At 44.4% G+C, this 12,270-nt stretch overlaps 1 protein-coding gene across 1 annotated transcript in view; it reads left to right on the top strand.

The window, feature by feature from the left end:
• Positions 1-12,270, top strand: part of LOC143775622 (long-chain fatty acid transport protein 2-like) — a 370,792-nt gene that overhangs the window by 224,521 nt on the left and 134,001 nt on the right. The window lies entirely within an intron of this gene.

The following is a 12,270-nucleotide window of genomic DNA, read 5'->3' as shown; positions in this document are numbered from 1 at the left end:
ACACATCTCCCCTCACATTTGGTGCCAGTGACCCTGTCATAGTGGTCAAGAATGATGCTGAGAAGGCTGAACCTTTAAATTCCTATTTTGCATCTGTGTTCTCTAAGGCTGTGTGCCCACGTTTCATTTTTTATGCGTTTCTGCCGTGTTTTTTGCCGCATCAGAAATGCATAAAAACGCTTAAAAATGCTTAAAAAATGCATTCCCATGCAATCCTATGGGAAACCGCAGTTGTTGTGCCCATGCTGCGGATTTTCCCACTGCGGAACCGCATAGTGGTAAAATCCGCAGCATGTTCATTATTTCTGCGGAATAGCGGCGATTACGCAGCCATAGGATTGCATTGAAACCCTCAGTTTACGCATGTTGCTATGCCCACCATGCGTAAAGTGAGCACTTCATGTGCAGATGGTACCCAGGGTCTTGAGGAGAGGAGACTCTCCTTCAGGCCCTGGGTTCCATATTCATGTAAAAAAAAGAATTAAAATAAAAAATAGGGAAATAGGGATATACTTACCTTCTAATGGCCCCCGGAGTCCTCCCGCCACTTAGCGGTGCACGCGGCGGCTTCCAACCCCAGGGATGCTTTGCGCGAATCACCTGAGATAACGGTCACAACAGTGTGACCGTGACGTCATCTCAGGTCCTTCGCGCAAAGCATTCCTGGGAGCACCACTGAGAAGATCGGGGGCCGTCGGAAGGTGAGAATAATCATATTTTTTATTTTTTTATTATTTTTAACATTCTATCTTTTACTATTGATGCTGCATAGGCAGCATCAATAGTAAAAAGTTGGTCACACTTGTCAAGCACTATGCTTGACAAGTGTGACCAACCTGTCAATCACTTTTCCAAGCGATGCTTCAAATTGCTTGGAAAACGCATGCATTTTGCAAGCTAAAAACGCTTGCAAAACGCTTGTGTTTTGCGGGAAAACGCATGCGTTTTACCGGCGGCAGGGAGTTGCGGAAATGCTGCAGACATTTCCGCAGCATTTCTGCAACGTGGGCATATAGCCTAAGAAAGCAAATGTAACTTCAAGGGAACCTGTCACCCCCAAAATCGATGGTGAGGTAAGCTCACCATCATCAGGGGCTTATCTACAACATTCTGTAATGCTGTAGATAAGCCGCCGATGTATCCTGAAAGAGGAGAAAAAGACGTTAGATTATACTCACCTAGGGGCGATCCCGCTCCGATGGACATCTCAGGTCCGGTACAGCGCCTCCCATCTTCATTCCATGACATCCTCTTCTGGTCTTCACACCGCGGCTCTGGCGCAGGCGTACTTTGTCTGCCCTGTTGAGGGCAGAGCAAAGTACTGCAGTGCGCAGGCGCCGAAAAGGTCAGAGAGGCCCGGCGCCTGCGCACTGCAGTACGTTGCTCTGCCCTCAACAGGGCAAAGTACACCTGCGCCAGAGCCGCAGCGTGAAGACTAGAAGAGGACATCATGGAATGAAGATAGGAGGCGCTGGAGCGGACCTGAGACACCCATTTTAGAAAAAGAAGGAGCAGCAACCATTCCAGGTGAAAAATATCCACAGAAGTCTTTATTCTGCCATAGTAAAATTACAACGTTTCGGCCATAATGGCCTTTATCAAGTATAAAATCTGTCACATATGGCCATCTTAAATAGTGTGGAGCCTATACGGCCACCAATCACCACTAAGGGGCGGCCTTTATTAAACATGTTTAAAAAACAACATAATATAAGTCTGCACCAAAACTCCAGTGGAGTACACATTAAATAACACTTAATCATATGTACATCATATAGATACTACATTCGAAATACAAAAAGGGAACATGTTAACAGCGTAAACACATCACTGCCCCAATCATAACATAGCTATTCCGTTGCTATGGTAGTATTACCTCCAATCCCTGGCCGTGGATTCAATAAACAAACCCTCCAGCCAATCCTAGGTTATCCCAAAAAGAAGCGCTTAAAATATCGCCATCCAATCATCACATACCCATGCGATGGTGTCCATGAGGCAGCAAACGCCAGCGTCTGCGCACACACACACCCCATGCAAGTGATCACATGACCACCACCGGAGTGCGCAGAGCGCATGCGCCGATCGTCACCACCTAAGCGTCATCACTGAGAGCGTCCAGCCGGATAGACACGTGATCCACCAGGGGGCGGGTGACCGCTCAACACCCGGGGAACACACGTGACACTCCGGATGTGCGCCCACAGGGAGACGCGGACTCAGCCATTTCCATGGCAACGATCCACCCACAATGCATATTGTACAGTACAGAGTACATCGTGATTTGGCACGCAAGGATCAAAAGGAAGGGGGCACAACGAAATATATAATTAAAGCAAGAAAAGAAAAAGGGGGAAATTAAGATGAAAAAAAGGGGAGGAAAATCCTCCACATCCTCCACATGTCCCTTGTATGTCAAATCCCAGATGCACTGTAGAAAACACAAACAAGAAAAAAGAAAAATTAAGAAAATATATACAGCAGCACATAGTTAAAACTACACATATGAGGACTCACTCTAGAAGAAGGGGAATTAGGACATACATATTTGGAGGTTATAATCAATATTTAACCCTTTGGGTTGTAGGGTCTCCAATACCGAGATCCACCTCAGCTCCTTCTGTTTCAATTTCCATGTCCTATCACCCCCTCTCCTCAAAATAGGGACCCCATCAATAACTCTAAAGCGCAATTGATTTATCGAATGTCTACAGTCACTGAAATGTTTTGGAATAGGTAGTTCCAATAGCTTCGTTCTTATAGTGCTTTTATGCTTACTTATCCGTGCTCGAATCTCCATAGTGGTCTCGCCGACGTACATGAGTCCGCACGGACACACTATTAAATAGATGACAAATTTTGAAGAGCACGTATAACGTTCATTAATCATAAACCTCTTGCCCGTCCAGGGATGGTTAAAGCTATCGCCCTTTAACATATTGCCACAGCAGGCACAATTGAGACAGGGAAAGTTGCCCATCCGAGGTGGACACAATGTCCTTTGGATGGCAACTTTGCCTGTGCCAATATCAGATCTCACCAATCTGTCTCTTAAATTACGTCCCCGTCTATAGGACAGAATGTGTCGTGCATGAAAATCTTGAATCTGAGGCATACCTTTATTCAGTATTCCCCAGTGTCTGTTCAAAATATTGGCAATGCCATTGCTAGCAGGACAATATGTAGACACAAATGGTATACGTTTTTGTTTGACCTTTCCTCTATGAGTTCGTAAATCTCCATTGGATAATTGTAGTATTTTATCCCTATGGCCCATCACTTTAGATTTCAGGTAACCTCTATGTATAAATTTCTTACACATTTCCTCCAGTCTTATCTCACAGACTTCGTTGTCTGTAACAATCCTCCTTACCCGGACCAATTGGCTCCAAGGAAGTGAATCCATCATCCTCCTCGGATGATAGCTGTCATAACATAGGAGGCTATTCCTATCCGTCACCTTCGTGAACAAATCAGTACATAGGTTACCATCCTGTTTATACACCATAGTGTCCAAAAACTGTACCCTATCCGCAGAATATGTCATAGTAAATTTTAGTTCAGGGTGTATGTTATTCAGTTCCGCTAGAAAACCGAAAAGGACCTCCTCCGTACCCTCCCATATACAAAAAATGTCGTCGATATAGCACCACCAGGCCCGGACGTGGCCCCAGAAGCTGGATCTGTACACATGTTGATCCTCGAGTACCACCATATAGATGTTTGCATAAGTGGGGGCCACATTGGACCCCATGGCGGTACCCCGTAACTGCTGGTAGTAGTCATCCCCAAAGAGGAAAAAATTCCTCCCGAGGATGAACTCCAGCAGTGTGAGGACCAACTGTGCACAATCCGGAGGCACGTCCGAGCCTGATAGCGCCACACCGACGGCATACAGACCCCTTTCATGTTCGATTGATGTGTACAAAGACACAACATCGAAAGATACCAAAAAAGTTGAAGCACTGATAGGAATACTACTCAATTTCTCCAAGAAATCATTAGTGTCTCTAATATATGAGCGTGCAGAGGTAGAGAAACAACGAAGGATTTTATCTAGAAAAATTGCCACCTTATTGCACATAGACCCCCTACCCGACACAATCGGGCGCCCGGGGGATTCAACAAATCTTTGTGTATCTTTGGTAACGTATACAGGATTGGGGTAATTGGCGCATCTACATATAAAAATTCAAACAGCTTCTGATCGATGAGTCCATTGTGAAGGGAGTCATCGATCAGAAGCCGTAACTCCCCCTGAAAGACAGTAGTAGGATCACATTTTAATTTCTTATAGACTGCAGTGTCTGACAGTTGTTCCATAATTTCTGATCTATATTTAACAGTGTCCATAATTACCACTGCTCCGCCTTTGTCGGCTGGTTTTATTGTGATTTCAGCATTGTCCGACAAACGATCAAGGGCCTGTTTCTCAACCCTGGACACATTGTTATATCCAGCATTGTGAAATCCATCCTTCAGTAGTTTTATATCCCTCTCCACCAGTTCGATGTAAGACTCAACAAAATGATTTTTAACATGGGGTTGAAAAGAACTTTTGTTGTATAAACCCACCCCTTTAAGGGTAAAATCACCCACACTCGCATTTGGGGGTTCAACACTATTCTGTTGTATCTCAGAGAAATATGTAGTTGGCCGTAACCTTCTGAAGAATGCATATAGGTCACACTCAATTTGAAACCAGTCAGGCAGATTTTTTGGACAAAAATAAAGGCCTTTGGCCAAAATATTGCATTCAACTTCTGACAACTGTAGAGATGATATATTTACCACCAGTTCATTGCAGTTTAATTCGCTTTCCGTCGTTCGTCCCTGTTCCGAGTCCTCACAGGGGAACTGTAGATCTTCCTCCGATCTTGATTCCTGCCGACTCCTCCTATGTTTTCTCCCACCTCTGCGGCTCCTCCTTTTGTAGTTATTGTATCTGTTTTCTTGGTTCCTAAAAAAATAGGAACTTATGCGAACATCTATATGGCGGTACTCGAGGATCAACATGTGTACAGATCCAGCTTCTGGGGCCACATCCGGGCCTGGTGGCGCTATATCGACGACATTTTTTGTATGTATGTGGGAGGGTACGGAGGAGGTCCTTTTCGATTTTCTAGCGGAACTGAATAACATACACCCTGAACTAAAATTTACTATGACATATTCTGCGGATAGGGTACAGTTTTTGGACACTATGGTGTATAAACAGGATGGTAACCTATGTACTGATTTGTTCACGAAGGTGACGGATAGGAATAGCCTCCTATGTTATGACAGCTATCATCCGAAGAGGATGATGGATTCACTTCCTTGGAGCCAATTGGTCCGGGTAAGGAGGATTGTTACAGACAACGAAGTCTGTGAGATAAGACTGGAGGAAATGTGTAAGAAATTTATACATAGAAGTTACCCGAAATCTAAAGTGATGGGCCATAGGGATAAAATACTACAATTATCCAATGGAGATTTACGAACTCATAGAGGAAAGGTCAAACAAAAACGTATACCATTTGTGTCTACATATTGTCCTGCTAGCAATGGCATTGCCAATATTTTGAACAGACACTGGGAGATACTGAATAAAGGTATGCCTCAGATTCAAGATTTTCATGCATGACCCATTCTGTCCTATAGACGGGGACGTAATTTAAGAGACAGATTGGTGAGATCTGATATTGGCACAGGCAAAGTTGCCATCCAAAGGACATTGTGTCCACCTCGGATGGGCAACTTTCCCTGTCTCAATTGTGCCTGCTGTGGCAATATGTTAAAGAGCGATAGCTTTAACCATCCCCGGACGGGTAAGAGGTTTATGATTAATGAACGTTATACGTGATCTTCAAAATTTGTCATCTATTTAATAGTGTGTAAGTGCGGACTCATGTACGTCGGCGAGACCACTATGGAGATTCGAGCACGGATAAGTAAGCATAAAAGCACTATAAGAACGAAGCTATTGGAACTACCTATTCCAAAACATTTCAGTGACTGTAGACATTCGATAAATCAATTGCGCTTTAGAGTTATTGATGGGGTCCCTATTTTGAGGAGAGGGGGTGATAGGACACGGAAATTGAAACAGAAGGAGCTGAGGTGGATCTCGGTATTGGAGACCCTACAACCCAAAGGGTTAAATATTGATTATAACCTCCAAATATGTATGTCCTAATTCCCCTTCCTCTAGAGTGAGTCCTCATATGTGTAGTTTTAACTATGTGCTGCTGTATATATTTTCTTAATTTTTCTTTTTTCTTGTTTGTGTTTTCTACAGTGCATCTGGGATTTGACATACAAGGGACATGTGGAGGATGTGGAGGATTTTCCTCCCCTTTTTTTCATCTTAATTTCCCCCCTTTTTCTTTTCTTGCTTTAATTATATATTTCGTTGTGCCCCCTTCCTTTTGATCCTTGCGTGCCAAATCACGATGTACTCTGTACTGTACAATATGCATTGTGAGTGGATCATTGCCATGGAAATGGCTGGGTCCGCGTCTCCCTGTGGGCGCACATCCGGAGTGTTACGTGTGTTCCCCGGGTGTTGAGCGGTCACCCGCCCCCTGGTGGATCACGTGTCTATCCGGCTGGACGCTCTCAGTGATGACGCTTAGGTGGTGACGATCGGCGCATGCGCTCTGCGCACTCCGGTGGTGGTCATGTGATCACTTGCATGGGGTGTGTGTGTGCGCAGGCGCTGGCGTTTGCTGCCTCATGGACACCATCGCATGGGTATGTGATGATTGGATGGCGATATTTTAAGCGCTTCTTTTTGGGATAACCTAGGATTGGCTGGAGGGTTTGTTCATTGAATCCACGGCCAGGGATTGGAGGTAATACTACCATAGCAACGGAATAGCTATGTTATGATTGGGGCAGTGATGTGTTTACGCTGTTAACATGTTCCCTTTTTGTATTTCGAATGTAGTATCTATATGATGTACATATGATTAAGTGTTATTTAATGTGTACTCCACTGGAGTTTTGGTGCAGACTTATATTATGTTGTTTTTTAAACATGTTTAATAAAGGCCGCCCCTTAGTGGTGATTGGTGGCCGTATAGGCTCCACACTATTTAAGATGGCCATATGTGACAGATTTTATACTTGATAAAGGCCATTATGGCCGAAACGTTGTAATTTTACTATGGCAGAATAAAGACTTCTGTGGATATTTTTCACCTGGAATGGTTGCTGCTCCTTCTTTTTCTACTGTGAGTATTGGTCCTATTGGATCCCTGGACTGTGGAGCGTGCAGCCTTCAGCTGTGTGCTGTTGGTTACTTTTGTGACCTGAGACACCCATTTGACTGGACCGCAGCGGGACCGCCCCTGGGTGAGTATAATCTAACCTCATTTTCTCCTCTTTCAGGATACATCGGGGGCTTATCTATAGCATTACAGAAGGCTGTAGATGAGCCCCTGATGCCGGTGAGCTTACCTCACCATCGATTTTGGGGGTGACAGGTTCCCTTTCAATAGATGTTCACTGTTCCATTGAAAGAATAAAAGAATCCACGCTATCTATAAATAGAGATATGATGAGGGAATGCTTAGCTTATTTCAATGGATTTAAATCACTAGGTCCAGATGAATTGCATTCTACGGTACTAGAAGAGATAGCCGAGGAAATTGTAAAATCACTAGCCAAAACAGCAAGTATGTACACTAAGTACTTGGATAAAAATACAGTAATTAACCAGTGCCGGCATGGGTTTGCAGGAAATAAATCATGCCAGACTAACCTAATTTTCTGCTGTGATGGAATCACTGACTCGGTAGATCAGGTAAATGTGGTAGAAATAGTATATCTTGACTTCAGCAAAATCATTTGATAAAGGATCTTATACTATCCTTATTGAAAAAAATGGGACTGACAATCCTACAATGGATTCATAATTGGCTCAGTGATCAAACTCATAGAATGGTGATAAATGGTTGCACATCCAATTGGAAGAGTGTTTCAAGTGGGATACCACAAGACTCTGTTATGTGCCATGTTGCCATGTTGTGTGGTTCAACATTGTTATAAATGATCTAGATAAGGGAATGGAAGATAAACTAATCAAATTTCTTGATGATGCACAGCTAGGAGGGATAGCTAACACTAGAGAAGACTGAGAAAGGGTTCTGAAGTATCTAGAGAAGCTTGAACAGCACTTGTGAAAAAGACTTGGGTATATTAATAGATCACAGACTGCACATGAGTCAACTGTGGGATGCAGGAGCAAAACAGGCAAGCACTGTTCTGGGATGTATTAAGAGAAGCATAGAGTCTTGATCACATCAAGTATTCATCCCACTCTACTCCTCGTTGGTCAGACTTCAACTGAAATACTGTGTACAGTTTTGGGTAGCACATTTTAAAAAAGACTGAAAAATTGAAGCAAGTTTAGAAAATAGCTACCAAGATAGTAAGGTTACTGCAAACTATGTCTTACAAAGAACAATTAAAGGATCTGGGAATGTTTAACTTGCAAAAAAGAAGGCTAAAGGTACCTTCACACTAAACGATATTGCTAGCGATCCATGACGTTGCAGCGTCCTGGCTAGCGATATCGTTTAGTTTGACACGCAGCAGCGATCAGGATCCTGCTGTGATGTCGCTGGTCGCTGAATAAAGTTCAGAACTTTATTTGGTCGTCCGATCGCCGTGTATCGTTGTGTTTGACAGCAAAAGCAACGATACCAGCGATATTTTACACTGGTATCCAGGGTAAACATCGAGTTACTAAGCGCAGGGCCGCGCTTAGTAACCCGATGTTTACCCTGGTTACCAGTGTAAAATGTAAAAAAAACAAACAGTACATACTTACATTCGCGTCCCCCGGCGTCCGCTTCCCGCACTGACTGAGCGCCGCAAAGTGAAAGTGAAAGCACAGCACAGCGGTGACGTCACCGCTCTGCTGTTAGGGCTGGCGCTCAGTCAGTGCAGGAAGCGGACGGCGAGGGACGTGAATGTGAGTATGTACTGTTTGTTTTTTTTACATTTTATGCTGGTAACCAGGGTAAACATTGGGTTACTAAGCGCGGCCCTGTGCTTAGCAACCCGATGTTTACCCTGGTTACCCAGGGACCTCGGCATCGTTGGTCGCTGGAGAGCGGTCTGTGTGACAGCTCTCCAGCGATCAAACAGCGACGCTGCAGCGATCGGCATCATTGTCGCTATCGCTGCAGCGTCGCTTAATGTGAAGGTACCTTAAGAGGAGACTTAATAGCTGTCTACAAAAATCTGAAGGGATTTCACAGTGTAGAGGGATCATCCTTAGTTTCATTCGCACATGGAAACACAAGAAGCAATGGAATGAAACTGAAAGGGAGAAGATATAGATTAGATAATAGACAAAACTGCTGCGGAATATGTTGGTGCTATACAAATAAAATGTATTTTTATTATTATTATTATAGTGAGGATTATCAATGAGTGGAACAAACTGTCATGAGAGGTGGTGAGGACTGATGGGCAGACCCACGGATGTTCGGGTCCATTGGGTTCAGACAATTTTTTAAAAAAAAGTTCTGTTCGGGTACCATAACGCTACCCGAACCCAAACCACATTCAAATGAATGGGGGGCCCGAACATCTGGTCATTCCCCCGATGTCATATGTTGGACAGCGCAGGAAACAATGGCTCTGAATGGCAGTAACCTTGCATTTTACCACTATGCACTGCATTGTGGTACCCACGCTGTCACACAAATGACAGAGTGAGAGCCAGCAGCTGTGTCCAGTGGTGAAACGATTTCAGCTGGTCAGGCATCGTCTGATGAGAGTGAGTCACCCGCCAGGGCCTTGGGGTACTCGGTACCGGATCCAGTACTCACAGGGGGATGTCACCGTGGCTGCAACCCGGTCCGTAGCCCTGGGCGCCCATGTTAAAGGGAAAGTTCTTAAAGGGGATGAATAAAGTTTGTGTTAGTGATGCCACCTGTGGCATTGGGTGAGTGGGGACCGATGCTGCTAAAAGGGGTCCACTGGGGTGATGTTAAGGCAGCTGAGATGGTATAACCTCCCACAGGTGAAGTAGGTCCCCAGGGCTTCCAGTGTATAGATGAGGATGGTGACGGAGGACACAGGGCTTACAGTCTCATTACCTGGTATACTGGAGACTTCAGGTATCCACAGTCCAGGGCACCAGATCACAGGAATAGGCAGGATCTGGCCGGCTTAAAAGTGAATTCAGAGTCCCCTTTACCAGGTGGAGTTAAAAGCCTTCGTTCTAGCATGGTGGTGTTGTAGTCCCTTACTGCCTATGGCTTATGGCAAGGTCCTCCCAGTTCCCTCTGTCCTCCATAAAGGTTTGACATAAACCCGTATGACAGGTGGCTCAAGCCTTTTTACAGGGTCTCTATCATGACCCGGGCTCTATGCACGACTGGGTCTCCTGGGTATTAGGGCAGACAGGTTACGTGTAGTTCAGCTGTCCTGCCGGTTTCTGCTGTAAGTCTTGGAGTCCCTCACAACCTTGGTCTTCCGCCTACCAGTATCTGCGCTTCTCAGGGAGATAGCTCAATCACAGCTGTCCTCTCCTGGTGTCACTCGCCTGTGCTTTGCTCTCCTGCACGCTCACTAAATGCTGTTCTGTCCTTCGGTATAGCACTATTCAGGAGCTGCAGCACCTTTGGCTGCACGGCCCCTCACACGTCCTTCTGCCTCAGACTGCTCCAGTCTGCTGTCTGGCACTAATTAACTTTTTCTCCAGACAAGAATTTATATATAGGGGAGCCACCCATAAGCTGGATCAGAGCTTCCCCTTCTGGCTTGGAGTGTGAACAAGCTGTGTGCATTGTGATTACCTGATAAAAGGAATCCTTCATCGCTTCCAAGCGTGACATCACTCTCCCCGTGAGAAAAGCAATGCCACTGTGACAACCAGGACCCTGGGGCGTCACAAGAGTACTACTCTCATCTGCATACCCTGGTCTTGCTGATAGCAGTGAGAGCAGACAAGGCTGATGTGTGTGTTCATCAGCTGGACCCTATGCATTGTAATAAAGATGTCAGTTAGATAATTATTGTAGTGCTTGTGTGTTTTACTGTACATGTATTTTGCTAATAAAAGAAAAAATGGTGTGGGGTCCCCCATATTTTTACTAACCAGCTGAGGGAACGCTGAGAGCTAGGGGTTGGTGTTATTATTCTGGGAAGGAGCCAATATCCATAAAGGCTCCCAGACTATTAATAAACGAAAACAGCTGCACTCTAGCAAATTATGCTTTGCAGAAGTAGTGGTGCATTTATTCACATGAGTTGAAAAATTTATTATACAGCAGGATAATATTAGTGATGTTCACTAATATTATCCTGCTGTATGATAAATTTTTCAACACGTGAATAAATGCACTACTACTTCTGCAAAGCATAGTTTGTTAGAGTGCGGCTGTTGTCATTTATTTGATTATTTTGGGTTTTCCCAAGTACAGCCTGCACTGCCCAGTGAGCAGAGTGCGCTTCCTTTTTTTGTTTTTACCCAGCCTATTAATATCAGCTCACAGCTGTCTGCATAGCCTTTACTAGTTATTAAAAGGGAGGAACTCACCAAAAAAACAGCGTTGAGTCCCCTCTATATTCAATAGCCAGCAAAGGCTAAACAGACAGCTGTGGGCTAATATTAACATGCTGGGAAGGGGCTATAGATATTTGCCCCATCCCAGACTAAAAACACCAGCCCTCAGCCCAGCCACCTCAGAAAAGGCTGGGAAAATGCACTAGTTTTGGCACTTAGCCTTGGCTCTTTGCACTTGCCTGTTTTCGATGACAAGCGGGGTAATAGTTTTGGGGCTGATGTCAGATGTTTTATGTCTGATGACATCAAGCCCAGAGGTTAGTAATGGAGAGGCATCTATAAGACACCCTCATTACTAAACCCATAAGTTTAGGTAAAAAACACACAGAGCAAACTCCTTTATTTGAACAAAACACTCCCCGACTTCCTTTTACCCATTTAGTAATGTAAAAAATAAAATAAACATCAAAGATACACTCACCTGTCTGCTGATAATCCATAATGCTGATGTCCCACAACGATCCCCAACTCTGCTACATCTTGTTGCATTGCTGAGCGGTGACAAATATTATCTTTCAGCTCACACTGAGCTGATTGTGAGAACGCACCTGCATATGACCAGCATTGACGTAATAATGGTTACCGCTGGTCACATGCAGCCACGGTTTCATCAGTGTGAACTGGTTGTCGGGCTGAGCACATCAGTATTATAGATTATCAGCAGACAGGTGAAAATAACTTTGATTTTTTATTTTTACTTT

The sequence above is a fragment of the Ranitomeya variabilis genome, chromosome 5, assembly GCF_051348905.1.
Source record: "Ranitomeya variabilis isolate aRanVar5 chromosome 5, aRanVar5.hap1, whole genome shotgun sequence".
NCBI classification, from domain to species: Eukaryota; Metazoa; Chordata; class Amphibia; order Anura; family Dendrobatidae; genus Ranitomeya; species Ranitomeya variabilis.
This window is presented reverse-complemented; position numbering and strand designations above follow the sequence as displayed.